Source organism: Malaclemys terrapin, chromosome 2 (genome assembly GCF_027887155.1).
Source record: "Malaclemys terrapin pileata isolate rMalTer1 chromosome 2, rMalTer1.hap1, whole genome shotgun sequence".
Lineage (NCBI taxonomy): Eukaryota > Metazoa > Chordata > Testudines > Emydidae > Malaclemys > Malaclemys terrapin.
Genome location: NC_071506.1, coordinates 68,820,297 through 68,839,090, shown reverse-complemented (window position 1 = coordinate 68,839,090; position 18,794 = coordinate 68,820,297).

Here is an 18,794-nt window from a genome sequence, read left to right as displayed (position 1 = left end):
TGCCCCTAACTCTAATCTCTATAGGTCCCTGTGTATTATTCTTCTGCCATGAGTGGAGTTTGCAATTCCATCATCCCCATGACCTCTAGATTTTGCTAACGTCTTCCAGCTCATTAAGAAAGATCTTCCAAAAATACTCTGCTTAATCCAGGTCAGGGTTAAGCCATCACTGCAGGGAAGCACTGCTACTGTTTATGTTCTAGGAGTTAGCTAGGGGGTAACTATATAAAACTAGTGGTTAAATACATACAACTTTTCACAAGTGCCATGTTTACTTATAAGAAGGTAAATGCTATTTTAAAAAGAGCCACCCATGACAAATTGAGGCGTGTGGGTTTTGTTGTTTTGTTTCTGTTTCTTCATGGGATCAGATGTCAAAACTTACAGGATGTATTCTGATCTCAGTCACACCATTTTTTACACTAGAGTAACTCCATTGGTCTCAGTAGGATTACTTTTGATTTATACTCATGTAAAATCAGAATCAGGCCCTGTGCTTCCAACTTTTAATGAGAGCAAATAAGTACTCAGAATTCCTTCCTTCCAGGTTTTGCCCCAGGAAATCAGATAAAGCTGACAATGCAGCCTTGATTGTGATATTGTTATTTAGGTCATGGAGCCACCCCTCCTTGCACTTAGCACCCCAGCTTGCTCAGTGCAGTAGGATGACGAAGAACAGCCACACTCCCTGTTTAGGCCCCAGTCCTACAATTAGCTTAGTATAGACAGGCTCCCGTGCCTAAGCAGAACCTCATTTACTTCAGTGGGGTTCCACCTCTGCAGAGCTCTCATCTTCAGGAGCTCCTGCTTCAGCCTTGAACCTCAACATCGACCTTTTCACAGGGCTGTGCCTCAAAGCCAGAATGCATCCCTTAATGCCATGTACAGTTACAATGCTCTGGGAGGGAGGAAAGGAAACTAATTCCATGTTTGACAAATCACTCCATTACTGGTAGTTATGTAAATGTTCTCATTCCATTAGACTTCTTAGTACTGTAGCTGGAATTCATTTTGTATATTTTATGAGGGGTTATTTGATTATTATTGTGTGTTAATTGTCCATGACCCAAACATATGGCTTTACAAATAAAGTGATATAATGAAGATGGTTAATACCATAATTATTCAGTCAGTCAGATTTTTGGGGCAGTAATAAGAGCCAGCATTCAAGTGACAGTAATATAATCCATTGGGTCATGGGCTGGAAATGGCTCCAACCCAAAATAAAACATCTCAAGTCCACATCCGGAAAGATTCATCCACAAGCTAAGTAAGACCTAAGCTCCTGCAGGGTGAGAGCAGAATGGCTATTTCCCAATAGGATGAAAATCCTGCAGGCTAGAGCTCATCAGGGAAGGTTTTTATCTGAGCCACTAATGAAGCAAAGACTATAGAGTGGCTCTATTAGCCCAAAACTGGAATAGGGCTATAAAATAATCAGTCCCATACCCTGAGCTTCCCTTCATACATTATTTAGAGCAGTCTCATTTTGAAGGATACTAGGGCTGTCAAACAATTAAAAAAATTAATCGCAATTAATTGCACAATTAATCGCACTGCTAAACAATAATAGAATACCATTGATTTTAAATGTTTTCTACATTTTCAAATATATTGATTTCAATTACAACATAGAATACAAAGTGTACAGTGCTCACTTTATCTTTCTTTTTGATTACAAGTGTTTGCACTGTAAAAAGACAAAAGAAATAGTATTTTTCAATTCACCTAATACATGTACTGTAATGCAATCTCTTTATCATGACAGTTGATCTTATAAATATAGAATTATGTACAAAAAATAACTGTATTCAAAAACAAAATGTAAAATTGTAGAGCTTGCAAGTCCACTCAGTCCTATGTTTTGTTCAGCCAATCACTCAGACAAACAAGTTTGTTTACATTTGCAGGAGATAATGCTGCCCGCTTCTTGTTTACAATGTCACCTGAAATTGAGAACAGGTGTTCCTATGGCACTGTAGTAGCTGGTGTCGCAAGATATTTACGTGCCAGATGCGCATGTTTCAACCACCATTTCAGAGGACATGCATCCATGTTGATGACGGGTTCTGCTCGAAAACCATCCAAAGCAGTGTGGACCGACACATGTTCATTATCTGAGTCAGATGCTACCAGTGGAAGGTTGATTTTCATTTTTCGTGGTTCGGGTTCTGTAGTTTCCCCATAAGAGTGTTGCTCTTTTAAGACTTCTGAAAGCATGCTCCCTACCTCATCCCGCTCAGATTTTGGAAGGCACTTCAGATTCTTAAGTCTTGGGTCGAGTGCTGTAGCTATCTTTAGAAATCTCACATTGGTACCTTCTTTGTGTTTTGTGAGATCTGCAGTAAAATTGTTCTTAAAATGAACAACGTGTGCTGGGTCATCTGAGACTGCTATAACATGAAATATATGGCAGAATGTGGGTAAAACAGAGCAGGGGACATACAATTCTCCCCAAAGGAGTTCAGTCACAAATTTAATTAACATATTATTTTTTTAACAAGAGTCATCAAGTATGGAAGCATGTCCTCTGGAATGGTGGCCGAAGCATGAAGGAGCATACGAATGTTTAGCATATCTGGCACATAAATACCTTGCAATTCTGACTACAAAAGTGACATGTAATTGCCTGTTGTCACTTTCTGGTGACATTGTAAATAAGAAGAGGGCAGCATTATCTTCTGTGAATGTAAACAAACTTGTTTCTCTTAGCAATTGGCTAAACAAGAATTAGGACTGAGTGGACTTGTAGCCTCTGAAGTTTTACATTGTTTTGTTTTTGAGTGCAGTTATGTAACAAAAAAATCTACATTTGTAAGTTGCACTTTCAGGACAAAGAGATTGCACTATGGTACTTGCATGAAGTGAATTGAAAAATACTATTTCTTCTGTTTATCATTTTTACAGTGCAAATATTTCTAATCAAAATATACACTTTGATTTCAATTACAACACAGAATAATAGATATATATGAAAATGTAGAAAAACACCCAAAATAGTTAATAAATTTCAATTGCTATTCTCTTGTTTAACTGTGCAATTAAAACTGTGATTAATCGTGATTAATTTTTTTAATCACGATTAATTTTTTTTAGTTCATTGCATGAGTTAACTGTGATTAATTGACAGTCCTAAAGGATACGTCTCTTCTGTTAAAGCAGCATTACGATGGATAAAAGTGAAGTGACTGTTTTAACAGACTCCCCTTTTGAGCCATAAATACTTATTAGTCTGTATACTACCTAGAAGACAGGAGTTTGTAATAACTTATTTGGAGAAAGATATTTCTCTTTTCCATTCATTGCTCAGGGTCCTCCCCCACCCCAGAACAGAGTTTATATACCAGTTACTCTATTCCTTCCTCCTTCATTAGTCACTAACATTCTAGCCTGTTGTAGGCAACGGTCTATCACTCCTGCTAGCTCAGTTTGCTTGCCTCAGAGAGGAGTCGGAGGAGGAGGGTGAGAGGAAGAGAGAGAGAGACATAGTGAAACCCTAATTTACCAGCTCAACATCCACAAAGATTGACTCTGGAAGGGAAAGATTCCAGGGGCTAGGGAATCAATTCTCAGCCAGGGCTGGGTAGTAAAGGAGGGTTCAGGTGAGGGAGGGGTGTGAAATTCTGGGAATATTAGATTGTCTTTTCTTTAGCTAGTATCATAAAAAGTATCTTTACAATCTGACATCTAGTAAAAGTGACATTTGTTATTTGCTAAGGGTTGTATGACATTGGGTGAAATCATTAAAATTAAGGTGCTGCAAGGTAGGCAATCCTCAATCATTCAAAACATGTGCTCACTGGAAACTTGCTCAAGGTAGAGTGACAGTAAGTGATTAGAAAACAAGTGAGGAAGCAGTACACCATTGCTAATTGTCTTACTGAAATCAGAGATAAGCCTGTTGTAAAGAAATTGATTCCAGATAGCATTTGAGTGATGTGATGTAGTGTGATTAAGGCTGGAAAGGCTGCCTGAATTATGATAAAGCAGTAGGAAACACAGGGAATAAGGCTTCCTCGTTAGTCATGATCCTCAGAGCCCATTAATAGAGACATTGCAGCTTGCTAGTGTCCTGACAATTACATGATAAGTGAAAATTGTCTGTATTGCCATTCCATGCAAAAGCACAGATGAACAGTAGCAAATAATTCTGGGGTCACTGAGAAGTAGATTTGTGTAAATAACTGATTTTTCAGACAGTGGCTGAACCAAAAAAGTGGGGGAAATGTCAAATAAAATGTTTTCCTGGACCAGAAACGAGAGGTTTTTTTCGTTTGTGGAATTTTACCTTTTTTTATAAAATAGAAATAAAATTAGATTTTAAAAGGCATTTTGAATAAAAAAATCAAGTTTCTTTTCAAAAATATCAAAATGAAATATTAACATTTTCTGATTTTTTTTTTTGGCTGAAACAATTTAGCAAATTCAACATGAATTCACAAAAAGTTTTAGTCAACCCAAATATGCATTTTCAGGGATGGAGGGGGGAGAGTTTTGCCCAAAAAATTTCACCCATCTCTACTGAGAAGTACATTTTCATTACAATGTGTAGAAATAACCTTTTTGGGGAGGGTGGAGGCAAGATTGGTGCTATGTTTACTTTCCTGCTGTACCCTAAGTTTTTTGCCAATAATTGTCCATTGTATGTACCGTAAGTTTATTAATTCCCTTAGTACTTTAAGATGCATATCTTCCAGCTTTGCTGACTTATTTATGTTGAAGATTTTAATGTGTGTCCTTACCTACTCCTTGTTAATACATGTTCATAAAAGGTCTTCCTTGCTTTCTTCCATTAGTACACATTTCTGCTTAAGTGATGGTGACATGGCCGACTGCCCCAGCAGGAGTTGTGGGAAACATAACACCTGAACTGGGTACAAAGCTTCCTAGAATTCCATAGGTTGCAGGGGGAGGTGGCCACATTGCCACAATTTAAGAGGATGCAGAATCCGCTCCTCCCTGCCTAGGTATTTCCACTGGCTAGTGCGGAGACATGGGCCTGACCCATCCCCATACCCTGTGGAGAGGTCAAGAGCGTGACAGTTCATCAGATATTTGAGTAGCAGCTTTCTCCCTCACAACCGACCTTATACACCACCTTGCTCCCATATTATACTTGTTTGTGACAGGGTTTTGTGATATTGGAACTTATTCGTTTATGACATAATATGACATTAGTATATAGTTAAGTAGGAAGATAATGAAAAGTATTATTTTCAATATGAAGATGGCAGGAAAAAAAATATAAAGGTGAATGGATTGCTTCTTAAATGAAAACATTTTACTTAAAATGTGCTAATCAATCAGCTTAGTACAAATACAACAACTATTCATAATAAGCAGCTAAAAATATTAAAATAAGAAATTAGTTCAATACCCAAAGTATCAAAACATTATTTAGAACTAGAGCTGGTCAAAAATGTTTTGACTGAAAACATTTCATGTCAAAAATGTGTTTTCATTGGAAACAAACAATTTGCAAGAAAATTTTATTTACGTAAATGTATTAAGCTTGATGAGAAGTTTCATTTTGTTTAGAATAAAAAATGTTCATTTTAGTTTTTAAAAATATTTTTTTGCTATTTTAAAATTTTAGGAGGGTTCCTTTTTTGCCACTGAGTGGTGTGTAGGTTCCTCTCCCACATGTTTTTGAATTTCTTTTCTTCCCCACACTAAATTTCCATAACTTCAACTTTTGAAATGTTAGAGTGGAAAAATCAAAATGGAAAATCAATTTATGTCACTTATAGGCAAAAAGAAAAAAAGAAGGAGAAGAACCAAGAAAATGTTGAAAATTTCAAATCCACAAAAAGTTAAGACAAAAAAAAAATTGTCGAGTTTTGAACTCTACAAAACAGAAACAACTTTAAAATGTCAAAAAAAAAATCACAAAATTGTTTTTACATTTTCCTGCCAGCTTTGCTCATAACCTATTCTGCCTCAGGAAATTATTCACAGAAAACATCCTTTCACCATGCCGTGAAGGCTATCAAGACTTGGTTCCAGCTGACAAAGCAAAAAGCCCTGGAAAAAATTAAATGGTTGACTTGCTGTCCCTGTCCATTCTATAAGGAGCAAATTGCAATCCTTGTAATTTTGTTGTTGTTGTTCTCTTCAAGATACAAATATTTTACACAAGTTTTATTTGAATTTTTTCTTACTTGCTGCTTCTTTTCTCTTGCAGAATTCTTCTGCTCTATTGTTGATGTGAAATTACAAGCCCTGTCATTGTCGCTGGTTCAGGCTTGTGTGTCATGCACAGACACATCAACAGGTCCTGTTGACTAACAAATTCTCTCACTCAGACATTCACGTAAATTATAAATCTCAGGATACAAGATATTTTAGGCATCTGTCTTGCTTCAGCTTTAAGCATGTGCATATTTATATAGGAAAGACTCAAAGTTAAAGAAAGTTGCAATTGCTGGACAAGAGCAGTGAGGTTTGCTTTCCACTAAACTATAGCAGAAGCTATAATTAAGTATGGTAGCCTGCTTATAAATGTCTCCCTCTTATGTGCACCAAAATCCCACAGTGAACAGCACATAAGAAAATAAGTGAGCAAGAAAAAGAAATTGATGAGGTTAACACAGGATGTATATTAATGGATTTATTTTGGAGTAAGGTACTATTCAGTGTGAATAAGGAGGCAAAGTAGGACCCTCAATAGATAAATATATTTTAACTTGACAGTGAAAGTTCTCTTTCATGTAATTCTAATATAGCATTCTTTCACTTTAAAGGAGTTTTACCTTTATGTCCTGAAATGTGCTATAATGCTTGCAGGATTGAATTGAAAAGTGTTATTTCTATGGGAAATTTTGTAACCCTCTGTAGTACTAAGCCCTGTAGGTTAGTGAGCAATAAATAAAAGCATTTTTGTTATTAGCTTGTGGCCTTGTTTATATTGAGTCATGCTTCTCAGCCAGAGATAATATTGGTTCTTTTCCTTCCCATTGGTCTTCAATCTGGTAAAATGCTTTTTTATTTCTCAAATACATTAAATACATTTCTCTCATTTGCGCTATCTGTACTTTCTTTTAAAGGTGCGTCTGATCAGCACTCCGCATTTTGCTGTATTCAAGGTATGTTGCTGGATATGCAGCTGCAAGGCTCCATTGTCTGCACAATCCCTTATGTTTTTCTTTTTTAAAACTATTTTTTATCTTTTCTACTTTAAATAAAAGGCTGCCTTCATTTTCCATTGCAAATAAGGATTAAGGCAAGATTTTTTATCCAGCCTCTGAGTCAATAAGCTAAGTTTCCTACATGTCCAGTAGGAAATCTACTAAACAATGGTGACCGAGATATAGGAAATAGAAAGATTCCCAGCTGGTCATATGAACAACTGTAGTTTTACCACATACATTAAAATTATGCAATTCTTCATAAAAGTGTTAATGGGCTTTTGCACTGGATTTAGCTAATCTGAGTAGCTGTGGCGTCCAGCAGAATAACCAGCTTTGGAGGAACTGACCTTTAAAAAGGCCCAGAGGCCACTGAGAAGGAGAGATTATTTTTCTTCCCTCAGGACTGCTCTACACTTAAATTGCTGCAGCAGCACAGCTGCACCAACCCAGCACCTCAGTGATGATGCCACCTAGACCAATGGGAGAGCTTCTCCTCTTGGCATAGGTACTCCACCTCCCCGAGAAGCGGTAGCCATGCTGATGGGTGAAGCCCTCCCATCAACATATACCGACGTAACTCCAGGTGTAGACAGCACTCCCTGCATTGCTCAGAGGTGTGGATTTTCCACACCCGTGAGAGCCATATTTTTACTGACATAAGTTGCTAATGTAGACCAAGCTTCAGATGCAGCATCTGCTTTACTTTTTTTTGGCCCACTGAATGGTTAAGATCCTATGAGTCTGTATCCACTTAGTGTTTCCCGCTGCTTCCCGAAGTCGATGCTTCATATTATGAAGGATTTGCTCATTTATTCATTTGAGATTAATGTGCTACAGAAATTCCTTCCACTCCTTTGTGTTAAATAAACCATGTTGACAGGGCCATCCTGGTGGGAGGGGGATGGGAAAAGGGGCAGTTTGCCTCAGGCCCCCATTTGAGAGGGTCCCCAAAGCAAATGTCATTGTGACCTGGCATGGGGGTAGAATTGCCACTCATTTTTGGCTGGCATCCCCTCTGTGTTAACAGACTGGTAGTGTGCCAAATGTGAGGGAATCTCGTTACATCCTAGTATGTGGGGTGGCGGTGCGAAATTTGAATAGTCTTTCAAGCTAGCATGCAGGGTTGAAGTGGCACTCAGCTTTGTCCTGGACGCTCCTATGATGGAGAAGTAATCAAATCAAACCCGGCAGCCCAGGTCTCAGTGCCCAGAGCAGGGAACCAGACTCAGCTCCTTGGGCCAGAAGCCACTGCTGTTGGGTGAGTCTAGGGCAGGCTCGCTCTCCAGTGTCTCTTCTACTCCCAGGGCCTTCCCTCAGTGGCAATTTTTGTGGAAGGGTGAAAGAGCCTCAGCTTCAGATTTTGCCCCGGGCCCCCAAAAGCCTCCGGGCAGCCCTGCATGCACCATTTCTGCCACCTGGTCACTACTGTATGTAAAACAAGTGTCCTACTGCACATAGCACAGGAACATATTTTGTTCTTTCTACAGCCTTAAATTCCACAGCCATCAAAACATACAATGGTAAGTTAGTTGTGTGAAGATCAGTGTATATGCTTGTTACATAATAACAACACATGAGGATTTTACTCTTCAAAGCATTGTATCTCAGTACTAATAAAAGACATGTAGCCAAACCCCATGCACCACTTTGAAAATATTAACTAGTATTTGGACCCACAATTCATTACAATTTCAATACTGTGGGCCTATTTATTTGCCCGTGTAGACTTTCATCCACAAAAAAGGAGACTGAGTTAAAGCTTAGCTAAAACTCTGGACCTTACAGCAAATTAATAATGTATTAGAATTGAGCAAATAAGTTCAACATGCTTTGCCTCTTTCTACTCATGGAATGTCCGCAAGAAGATTGCAATTTCCTCAAACTTACTCATCATCAAATGTTAAACAGAGAAGAATTTATAGCTAACTTTGCCTCATCCCATTCATCCACGAAAGAACATGTTCCACACTAGACTAACCACAGACAATGTGGTCATACCCTCGTTAGGCTCATTTAACTGCCTCTGTGCCAGTTGCCAGTGAAGTGATGCGAGTTTTGAGTAGTCTGTCCCCTTGCTGTGTGAATCAGTGTTCTATCCCATAAAAGTTATACAACTTCCACTGCAAATACTCAAACATGTAAGCTTAAGATTCAGTTTCTGGGAGCTTGAATGTTCACCGAAGGCAAACATAAAATGATACATGAACAAAAACAGTTTATTTTTAAATTTGAACCAAATTCAAATTGTGTGGTATTTGCCAAAACATAGTATTATCTAAGTATTATTTGGTTTGAAAATTTGGTTAAAACCTCTACTGTATGTTAAAGATCTCTGAAGTTTGTTCAGGGTAAAAGAAATACAGTTTCTATGAGAGTGTTAGTATGCGTTTTTCAAGCTTCTATCTGAATGTGATCACCAATTACATCTGGTCAACAATTGAGGAGTTACTTTGGAATGAGTGACATGAATCAGCATTCATGTTGCACTCTGTGTCAGTACCCGCCCCGGGGAAGCTAATGATCCAACAGCGGACCAAATTCAGTGATGAATCTTAGTCACGTGCCACTTGAGGCACATTGCACATACGCTAGCAAGAAGTGGAAAGAAAGTATTTTTCTCCACTGGATTTACTTCAAGTAAATTCATATGACGGACAAAATGCAATTTACTGAACATGAATGAAAGCAGTGTGGAAGCAGTGTTTGTCAAGAGCTGGAATTGTGTTACCAGCCAGGCGTACAGCAGGAGCTCTTTGCTGGCAAAGCTATACTATGCTGGCAAAGCACACATACTATGGACACAACTTATTCCATCCCCCCACCCAAAGCAAAATATGCTATGCTGGCAAAGCACAGTTTTGCTGATGTAACCGCATCTATTCTAGGGGCTTTTGAAGGAACAGCTATATCAGTCAGGGGTCATACCTCTTCACACCTCTGGCCAATATAGCTTTGCCAGCAGACATTTGTAGTGTAGACCTGGCCTCAAACACAGTAGCACCTCCCTTTTATGTTCTTAGAAAGAAGTAGAGATTAAATAACTAGAGCTGGTTGAATGTTTTACTTCAGTACTTTGACCATTATATGGCCTTTTTGTAAGAAATGAGACCTGATTTTTCCCCATCTACCCAACGTGATGATCAGCAAACCTGAACCAGCACAGATGGTTCTTCCTGGAGCAAAGGATGTGCTCAGACAATTCCCTTCTTGGTTCAAGCTCTCATTGGTCTTCTCCTGGGGTGACACAGGGCAGATTGAGAAGTGACAATGTGGCCCTCTGCCTGACCATCTATGTGTTTGTCAGGAACTAGGAAGAAGTAATTTGGATGTCCTCTGTTCTCTGAAGAAGTCTAATCAACATACCCATCAGGAATGTCTTTACTTCTGCACTAAAGTGATCAGAGAATATGTTCTTCTTCATCCACATAGACATAGAGCTGATGGGCACCTGATCCCTATTTCAATGACAGACATTAATGGTTTTAATCTTGAGGCCCAGCTGTCTACACTTTTGCTACACTTAGAGTTATTTTGCTCAATATCCAGTCAACAGATTTCTTCAAATTCAATATGCTCCAATGTAACACAAACATTACATCTGGACAGACATTTGTTTCACTGCACATGCCTCTCTTGTTTACAAGAGTCTTGAAATGATTTCTTATTGTCACCTTAGGAAAATCCACAGTGGACAATAAAACAAGTTTCTAACTGTCCTATTCAATGATACTCTCTGGTTTTCATTATCTGATTCTCTTTAATAAGATATATAGCATCAATAGTAAATGCTAGATTCTATCTTTGCTATATTCCTGGGCTGCAGAGTAAAGGAGACAGGAAGACTCAAACAAACACCCTTTCCCATCTGTACTTGGTCCCTGGCCCTTAGGTTCTGGGGTGAAGAGTTATGTGGGCACTGTCTGTGATGTTGCGACCCATAATGCTTTATGGACATATGCTTATGAGTGTAAATATGACATAACCGGAATATGTTTTATGCTATGTATGCCATGTAACATATCTTTGCAAAGGTTATAATCTACTGAATATATTCATCCTATTTGCATGCATGTATCATTTGTATATCTGAAGTTATGAGCATTGGCTCTATGCTTGTATTTAAAGTGTTTGCTGTAGGAAGTTCATAAGACAGATTTGGTCAACATAGGGCTTAAGGGGTTGGGTTATTCAAGTAATTGGGAGTGCTTAACTAGCAACGGACTTTGGAGATGCCAATCCACATCTGAGCTTTCCTGGGAACATTCAAACTAACATGTAAACAATGGGGTTGGACTGCAAAAAGCTGAATCATTCAGAGACATGTGACTTGTCCAGGTGGCTAGAGACCCCATCTTGTGGCTGTGAGGTGGGACAAGAGAAAGACTATATTAGCCCCTGGATACCCCTCCATTTTGTCTTCAGCTGGCTCAAGAGATAGCCTCTCCACCCCAAAGAGATGCCTGAAATAAACTGGAACAAAGGACAGTAACTACAAGGGTGTGAGTGATTGCTGGACCCAGATTAGGAAGGAGTCTAGTCTGCCAAAAAAGCTTATTGGAACATCTAAAAAGGCATCTTTTAAAAAGTGGAAGTCAGATCCTAGTGAGGTGAATAGAAAGGAGCATAAACACTGCCAAATTAAATGTAAAAATGCAATAAGAAAAGCCAAAAAGGAGTTTGAAGAACAGCTAGCCAAAAACTCAAAAGGTAATAATAAAATGTTTTTAAAGTACATCAGAAGCAGGAAGCCTGCTAAACAACCAGTGGGGCCCCTGGATGATCGAGATACAAAAGGAGCACTTAAAGACGATAAAGTAATTTCAGAGAAACTAAATGAATTCTTTGCTTCAGTCTTCATGGCTGAGGATGTTAGGGAGATTCCCAAACCTGAGCTGTCCTTTGTAGGTGACAAATCTGAGGAATTGTCATAGATTGAAGTGTCACTAGGGGAGGTTTTGGAATTAATTGATAAACTTAACAGTAACAAGTCACCGGGACCAGATGGCATTCACCCAAGTGTTCTGAAAGAACTCAAATGTGAAATTGTGGAACTATTAACTATGGTTTGTAACCTGTCCTTTAAATCAGCTTCTGTACCCAATGACTGGAAGATAGCTAATGTAATGCCAATATTTTAAAAGGGTTCTATAGGTGATGCCAGCAATTACAGACTGGTAAGTCTAACGTCAGTACCGGGCAAATTAGTTGAAACAATAGTAAAGCATAAAATTGTCAGACACATAGAAGAACATAAATTGTTGGGCAAAAGTCAACATGGTTTCTGTAAAGGGAAATCATGTCTTACCTAATCTATTAGAGTTCTTTGAAGGGGTCAACAAACGTGGACAAGGGGGATCCAGTGGACATAGTTTACCCTGTATAAGCTTTATACATAGTAAAACAGATTTATTTGGGGTTTGGATCCCATTGGATATCTGGGTGTTGGAGACAGGAGCACTTCTTAATCTGTTTTCAGTTAAGCCTGCAGCTTTTGGGGGATGTGGTTCAGACCTGGGTCAGTGTTTGTAGCAGGCTAGTGTGTCTGGCACAACCAGGCAGGTACTGAAGTTCCAAGCTGTCAGGGAAAACGGGCTTATGGGTAGTCTCAGCACATCAGGTGGCAGTCCCAAGGGGGTTTCTGTGACCCAACCTGTCACACTGTCCACCTACTCACTCCCTAGCCACATGCACAGGAAGGGGCCCAGACTTAGCTCCCTGCATCAGCCAAGCAGGGGGTCTGTGGCATCTATAGACAAGCAGCAAACTTCTACTCCTTGGAGCAGCAGGAAGCAGAGAGTGATTTGAGCCTCAGTGTATTTGAGGCACAGTACACCCCAGAGCTGTTCATTATTCACGACTGTGCTGGAGATATAATTGAACCCTACGTACCTTTTGGACATTTTTTGTTGAACATTTTTTTTTAAAAAAGCCTCTCATCTACCTACCAGAAGAACCAAATGTACTTTAAATACATTCCTCTTATTCAGCATCTGTGATTTTGAAGAGACATTAGGTGATTAGACAATGCAGTCCATAGATATGCTATGTACTAGTTAGTTGGTCTAGTTTGTATTCATAGATATTCAGCTCTGCCATGAATAGCTCTGAACATCAGAACAAAAAAGTCAAGGCAATCGTATCTCTCGTGGAACACATATGAGTCATAATGTCTTAATTGTCTACTGGATGCCCAAGGGTAAATCATGTCCCCATTTGTCAAATGGAGATAATAATACTGACCTTCTTTGTAAAGCATGTTGACATCTACTTATGAAAAAAGTCATGTAAGAGCTAGGTATTATTATTATTGTGTATGTAGCTCTGTATAATTATTTTTTTTTATTTTATGGTATCCACTAAGGATTTATTTTTGCCTAGCCTTTGTACAACCTGACTATCCCAAAAGTAGAGCCATTAAAATAGATTTTAAAATCTCAGATATGGCATTAAAATGAGATATTGATAAAGTATTATACCAACATAAGGAGTAGACACGGAAATATTTATTAACTAGCAAATTTCACTGCAGTCTGTGTCCAGACTTAACACAGATCTATATTCAGATACCTATTTCTCCACATCCACAATTTTTCTGAAGATTTGAATTAAAAAAAAGTGATGTTAAGGCCAAAAATAATCACTCCCCACACACACCCACTGTGACAAAAATATCACCAAAAGGTTCAAGGGTTCACCACAGATATGAGTATAGAACAATGGAGCGAGGAAGATCTGGATGGGTATCTAGTTTCTAGTTTGTACATAGTTAGGGCCCTACCAAATTCATGGCCATAAGAAACGCATCATGGACCATGAAATCTGGTCTTTTGTGTGCTTTTACCCTATACAGCTTTCATGGGGGAGACCAGCATTTCTCAAGTTGGGGGTCCTGACCCAAAAAGGATTGCAGGGGAGTCACAAGGTTATTTTAGGAGGGTCACAGTATTGCCATGCTTACTTCTGCACTGCCTTCAGAGCTGTGCAGCTGGAAAGTGGCAGCTGTTGGCCAGGTGCCCAGCCCAGCAGGCAGCGCCCCGCCAGCAGCAGCGCAAAAGTAAGGGTGGAAATACCATACCATACCACCCTTGCTTCTGCACTGCTGTCTGCAGAGCTGGGCAGCCAGAGAGCCCCAGACTGAGGGCCCAGCTCTGCAGGCAGCAGCACAGAAGTAAGGGTGACAATACCATACCAGGCCATCCTAACTTCTGCGGTGCTGGCAGTGGCAGCTCTGCCTTCAGAGCTGGGCTCCTGGCCAGCAACCGCCGCTGTCCAGCTGCCCAGCTCTGAAGGCAGGCTGCCACCAGCATCAGTGCAGAAGTAAGGGTAGCAGTACCGCAACCCCCCATTCAATAACCTTGCACGCCCACACACACCTCTTTTTTGGGTCAAGACCCCAACAATTAAAAGACCCCGTGACATTTCAGATTTGAATAGCTGAAATCATGAAATTTACTATTTTTAAAATCCTAGACCGTGAAATTGACCAAAATGGACCATGAATTTGGTAGGGCCTTATGCATAGTATATGATAATAGGATAAAATTGAACTAAACATTCAGCTAAGGGAAAGTGCTATGAAATGAGGAATTATGGAAAAGTGGAGGCTTTCATTAAATAGAATGAACACAGAGAGCAAACCAAGTCGAAGAGTATGTTATACCAAGGAGCTGATAGATAATCACACCACTTCAGACTGGATGTCTGATCTATCTGTGGAAACAGGATTTTGGCAGACATCATACTCCCAATGAACCAGTGCCCCTTGAGCATCACTATGTTCCACAAACATTCTCAGCATACCTGGAGTTGCAGGAGATCATGCCTTCCATAAAACACTATGTAAGCCAACCTTGAAATTTCTGCAGCCACGAAAGATTAAAAAAGCCTGGTCCTTGCAGTGTCAGATGAAACCAATATTGACTTTCACAGGAGTTGAATCAGACCCTAAGTGAGCAAAGAGACTATACCACTTATCTTCAAATTGCCCTAACTCAATTTTAATTACAATTAAAGAAGAGAGGTTATTTCTCCTCAAAGATTAATACATTAAAGAGTCATTATCTACTCAGATGAACAGGTATAGCAATTTGAGGTTTGCTTTTCACTGCTTTCCACCATTGTGTGGGTCTGTTAAACCTGTGCACTGTGCATAACATAAGCCTTATGTAAAGTATCCCTGCTAATGACAGCACCGAAACACACCCTCAGGGAGGATGTCAATGTGGGAATATACTTTTTAATGAAAATCTTTTTCATAATATGGGGGCCTTTTTTTATTTTACTTTGCCGTGTGTGTGTGTGCATGTGTGTGTAAAATTGTCTCTCTTTTTTTCATTTTAAGTTAAAAACATTGGAAATATTTTTATTAACCAAACAGTGAGTTTTCTGTTAAAAATTCTGTCAATAAAAAAATGGGGGGGAGGGAGTTGAGTTCAAATTAAAAAATTCAGAATAAAAAAATCAAATGGATCTGTTGCAGGCACCTTGAATGTCAGGTTTTCATTGTTCAGCTAGTTCTAGTGGGAACCATATAATATAATGTTGATATTGCATTCTCTATTCATGGAACCTTCCAAGTTTTACAATGGGGAGGATGACACAGAAAGTTGGCAAGCCCCTGTTCTGTTCCTCCTTCTTCCTTCCACACCCAGGAAGATCCCCAGTCACATGTGGATTGCACACCAGGGCTAATGAAGAATTGAAGGTGGTGGCATTATTTTCTCCCTCCAAGACGTATGCCCTTTCTCTACAAACAGAAAAAAGGTGGGAAAGAACAGGTAAAGGAATGAAATAACTTATTCCTAGTTTCTCATATCCTACATAGAAAACAAATGGCTAGAAAGATCTGATCCAATGCTAGAAGTCTCATCCTCCATCTTTTTGGTAGAGTAATTTTCATTTTGTTAATATTCATGCTCACTGAATTCACATAGGAAGTTGAATCAGGGACCATGTACAAACAGGCAGATGTTCCCCAAAACTAAATCTGATGCTGGTCACACCACACTATACCGTATTGACAGAAGACTTAGGGTATAAACACACCTCGTTTTAGAAAGTGTTCTTCCCCCTCGTCAACCCTCCTGGCTACACAGTTATAACTTTGATGGGTATGAACATAGCAAATACTGTAATCATCCTACTAGGGAACTGCAGATAGAGCTGTAAAAATAAAAAATTTAGAAGGGTCTCATCTAATATAGTGTCTATCCAGGACTTACTGAATACACAGAGGGATTTTAAGAAGTACAGACACAACAAAGGAGCACTGATGTGACACTAAGTTCTGGAATAATTCTTCTTATATTCCTGGGATGGCCAAAGAAAAAATAAAGGATTTGCATCCAGAGACTGTCATAGCTAGCCAAATTGTGTTCTGTCTCTCTGTTTAGACATTCATTAAAGTCAAGTCTAAAATATGTACCCCAAAGGAGTTTTCTTCACAAAGCAGTTCAGAATCCAGTGGTAACACATACAGTGTGTGTTTTTCCAACAGTTTTCTATTCCTTTGAGTAAAATCTACTTTTATAAACAGGGAAGCAGGTAACAATGGTTTCTTCCCAGGTTATTTATTTACAGTACTACACATCCTTAAACTTGTAATCATATGTAAGTTTAAAAATGCCTGAGTGATTGTAAGTCATTTTATTTGTTCATGCCATTTTAACTATTTCATAGTATTTGGCTTCTCTTGTGAATGTTAAAAATCCACACAGTGGAAGGATCAAGAAAATATATCATCTTGATAATATGTAAGAAAAGTAACAGATAGCCCCAATGAGAGGTCAGAGACATTAATGTGAACAACTGGGAAAACTCTCCAAAATAAGGTCCTTGAGAGACTCTTTGGAGAACAAAAATAGTCTTGAGAGGCCTGAATCTTAAGAACCCTTACTAAATGGTTTATTCCAGCTACTAGATGCTCCATGCCTTCTACAAAATACTTGTCTAGTGTTTCAGTGTCTCCTAGATCACATTATTAGCTGAATTATCTTTAGCATTTCCTACAAGGGTAAAAGGTGAAGAATAGCATGTACAAGAACAAATTAACAATCATTGGGTTTAGAAAGTTGCTTGTTGCTTTTGCATTTGGGGCCATATTTTGAAACATATTTAGTTTCCTTAAGATGCAGATAGATGACTAATGGGATTTTTAAAAGTGCCTAAGCAGGTTAATTAATGCCTAACTCCTACTGATATTAATGAGACTGCTTAGGTGCTTGTGAAAGCCCACTTAGGTACCTTTGAAAATGTGGCTCATAGTGACTTCTCAAAGATATTTTGAACAAGTCATTAGGTTTCCACCTTTACGCTTATTATCTTGATGGGACGTGAGATCATTTTTTTAAATGAAGTTTATCCTCCTTAACTCAACCAAGTTTACAAACTATAAGTTACTTTACTAATCTTCTACCTGAATCTTCGAATATTGTGTTTTATGCTAGCAGTTAGGACTATCTTTTAAAGTGCCCTGTGTTCAGACACATGGAGATAAAATTTAATTGTTACATTTAATATAACTTCATTAGGACAGTAAGTTCCTGAGCAGGTTTCTAAGGTCAATTCTGAACTTCTCTCTAGTGAAGAAATCATTCTTCACTTTGCTATCCTGAACTGAAGCTATATTACAAAAGGTGCTAAAATGTAAAGATTATATAATTAATTAAGATACATAATCAAAAATTAATTTGTACTGTAGTAACAGAGGCGAGAAGTCACCCAAAGTAAATGTGGTTTCATCATTTTTTAGTGTACATTGTCAAGCCTGGGCCATGTCAAGTAACATTCCTGGAGGTTCCACATATATTTCTATGTACACACATCAGAACATGGATATGTATACATCACTGGTTGGGACTATCTAGGTCTATAGATATATAAAAATACACACAGAAGATCATGGAAAGGATGCAATCACTAAAGACTTAAAAGATGGTAGCATAACTAATGCCAATCAATAATGGTTTTATAGAAAACAGGTTTTGTGAAACAAATTTGGTATCTGTTTTATAGGAGATTACCAGTTTGGTTGTTAAAAGTAACTGTGTTGGCATAATATCAGATTTCTGTAAGGCATTTGACATGATTTAACTGGGTGTACCTCCTCCTTCCTGAGTAAGTGAAATGAAAGTGTTTTTTTGGATTAGGAATGGGCCCCAAGCTTCCTACCTCATGTAGTAGAATGGCGTGAAAAACTTTGTTGCCATTATAGTGGAAATGTTTGAGTCTTTCCCAAACCTAGGGGGAAATACCTGAAGTCCTAGGGATACATGGCAGGAAGGGAATAGTGGAGTGTATGTTTCCTATTAAATTAACCACTATTAATTTTCAGCTAAGCATACGTCTTATACATAGGCTGTATGGCACTAATTAATCTGTGTCTTAATGCCTTTATTGAACATGTTGAAATTTGAAAACCTAAATAAAAATTTACTGGCAATATTACAGCATCTGTCAGTACCCTGTACCAAACCACCCCCTCAAGACTTTAAGCACCTTCCAAGCACACCAGGGATTAGTGGGCTCTAACAGCTGTGAGTTGCACTCGGCACTGTTGACAATTCTAAATCACTATATTAACATAATGGTTGCATGTCTCTCCCCTCCCCAGCTATTCCTCATAAACCCATTACTTAAGGTGCTGAAAATTATGCAGGCACATTA